We start from the raw sequence: 2,684 nt of genomic DNA, 5'->3' as shown, positions 1-2,684 counted from the left end.
AAAAGAACTGTGTCAGAAAACTAACTTAAAAACCTACCATGAGCCCAAGGGCAAAGCACACACACTCTATAAATATTGGTGTGTGTGTGTGTGTGTGTGTGTGTGTGTGTGTGTGTGTGTGTGTGTGTGTGTGTGTGTGTGTGTGTGTGTTTAATGATCCACAAGAGCTTTTTATGTGTCTCCAATTTAACATTTTTCCCAACCGCATGATTATCCCTCTAATAAAGTTAATGAGGCTTTTGGCGACTTTTCATATCTTTTTTTATTTTAGCCCGGAGTCATTTTGACTATTTCAGAACACTGCAGAGTGAAATGCACCACGCTTATTAAAGCAAATACAATTAGAAGAGAGTGAAATACAACAAAAATCATCTGAATTTCCTTTCTTGTTCATCTACATCAGACCTTTCATCCATTATATCAGAGCGACGAGTCCTATTGTTGACAACAGGCCAATGCATCTTCAAATCAATCTGTCCATCTACACATTGTGTCCGTCTGTGCCCTTTAAAGAGAACACAGTGCAATGCTGTAGGAGTCAAACAAAGGAGAGTGCCCACTTCCTGTTTAACACTCGATATGAGATCAGTGGAATAAAGTGGCCGGCTGAAATGCCAACAACGTCAGCGGAAAGTATTCAAAGACGTCTGCTCTGCCCTCTTGGAGGCATGCATTGCATTTCCTGCAGTAACATAACACAGCTGCTGCAAAGTGGACATTTAAAAAAGGAGATGAAGTCAAATCAAAGCCTCGATAACCAGTTTAAATACTTCAGGAAGCATCGGTTTAGTGTAATAATAGAATTAGGGATGATTGATATACACTGCTGGGAAATACTAGAAAAGAAACATGATGATTAAATCGTTTTTAGCATTATTTGTGTTATTGAAAATCTTAATTCGTAAATAAAAACAGACCCGAGAAAGTGTTATATGATATGAAATTGAATGATATTGCTTTTAAAGAATGCTGATTATACTTTCTGTACGAGGAGTTGAAAAGGACGCAAATGGAGAAACACTTTTTCCCCTTATAAGACAATCTATAAATGCTAATTATGTTCCTTCAAATTCAGCCGGATGTCGGAGATTGATATGAAGTTCAAACATGTCCGAAGCAACAGAAGTCTTTTTACAGTGAAAAAAGCCTGTATCTCCTTTCAGCTGGTCTGCTATAACATCAAGAGTCCTGGTTTCCAGATGTGTTTGGGTTCATTCGGGTGACAAAACAAGAGTTAGTAAAAAAGGCCCTTTGCTTAAACACAGCTGTGGAACTCCTCCTGAAGGACTGAGAAACACTCGGGAAGGACGGAAGACCAAAACAACTCCACAACTTTTCAATCCCAGAAGTTCCTTACCGAGTCAGCTCCTCCAAGAGCTGCGTGTGGTCGGGAGGAAAGAACTTCACCACGAAGCGAAGGATGGTGTTTTTAGGTCCTGAAGAAGGAGAAGGAAGGGAGATGATTGATAGGGAAGAGGCCGTGTGAGAGGGAGGAGACGCAAACAAGCACAAACATACTTTCATATATTATAGCTTTTAACCTGGGTTTAATTCGGGAACTAAAAATGTAGCATCATATGTTGTGTTTGTGTCATGCTTACGTCTGAGCTGTTTGAGCGTCGGCTTCAGCAAATCCAGCCACACCTGCAAAACACACAGCTTGGTTTATTTGAACTTCTAAAACATAAAAAAGTGGAATTATAAGAATTTCTTTACTGAAATTCAGCTGTCAGAATGACTTGGTACTTCTGTTAAGCCCCCGTCACACTGTCCCCAAATGTACACCCGATGGACACACGAATATGGAATTGTGAATTTCGCACGAAGATGGCCCCGAACCACACGAAGGCAACATTTACATTACATTAAAAACATACAACTGCAACGAAATTAACAAAAACTATTATATTAAAGTATTATGATACTGTTCTGATATTTTCAGACTTTGTTCTTTACTTTCTCCGTCTTTATGTAGAAGATATTAAGATTTCTCCGTCATGTTGTTTCCATAGCAACAACAACTTCCTCGCCTTCAAAATAATATATTATATCCTTTTCAGTTTCACAGAACACAAATTGGGTTATTTACATAATATGTTTACATGATTTTGTTGTGCAATAAAACAACCAGATGGACACACGATAAAGGAAATGTTCAAATTCGGCTCTGATCGTAACAACATCGGGACATTTGTGATCTTTGGACATGCCAAAGATTTTGCCACCGCTCCCGAAGTTGCTGCCGGAGCCTGATAAATTCCACCGGCGGTCATACGATGGCTTAAGATGCCCTCACGAATGCCTTACGAAGGGCAAAATGGACACACGAAGTCAACACGAAAATGAACCTTCACAAGGTCCTTTGGCAATGCTTTGTGATGCCAAAGATGTTGCCACCGCTCCCGAAGTTGCTGCCGGAGCCTGAGAAACTCCACCGGCGGTCATACGATGGCTTAAGATGCCCTCACGAATGCCTCGATGTTGTTACGATCAGAGCCGAATTTGGACATTTCCTTAATCGTGTGTCCATCGGGTGTCAATTTCGGGACAGTGTGACAGGGGCTTTAGAGATGTCCCGCCCCTTAACCTATCACGGACAACGTGTTTGAGAGATAGCCAATAGAAGTGTGAGTGTTACGTAGTGATGTCACTATGTCGCAAATAAACCTTGATACACACTACAC

The 2,684-nt window shown here is 40.6% G+C and overlaps 1 long non-coding RNA gene across 1 annotated transcript in view; it reads right to left on the bottom strand.

Annotated features, from left to right (window-relative positions):
• Window positions 1-278: 278 nt before the first annotated feature.
• The window catches only part of LOC104951121 (uncharacterized), a 4,385-nt gene continuing 1,979 nt past the window's right edge, over window positions 279-2,684 (bottom strand). The window contains exons 2-3 of the long non-coding RNA XR_798993.1: window positions 1,602-1,644; window positions 279-1,436 (exon numbers count right to left, since the gene is read on the bottom strand). This is a non-coding gene — a long non-coding RNA (uncharacterized lncRNA). The remainder of the gene's footprint in view (window positions 1,437-1,601; window positions 1,645-2,684) is intronic.

Source organism: Notothenia coriiceps, unplaced genomic scaffold, assembly GCF_000735185.1.
Source record: "Notothenia coriiceps isolate Sejong01 unplaced genomic scaffold, NC01 NC01_scaffold00018582, whole genome shotgun sequence".
Classification (NCBI taxonomy): domain Eukaryota; kingdom Metazoa; phylum Chordata; class Actinopteri; order Perciformes; family Nototheniidae; genus Notothenia; species Notothenia coriiceps.
The sequence above is the reverse complement of the archived record's forward strand: the minus strand, read 5'-3'. Positions and strand labels throughout refer to the sequence as shown.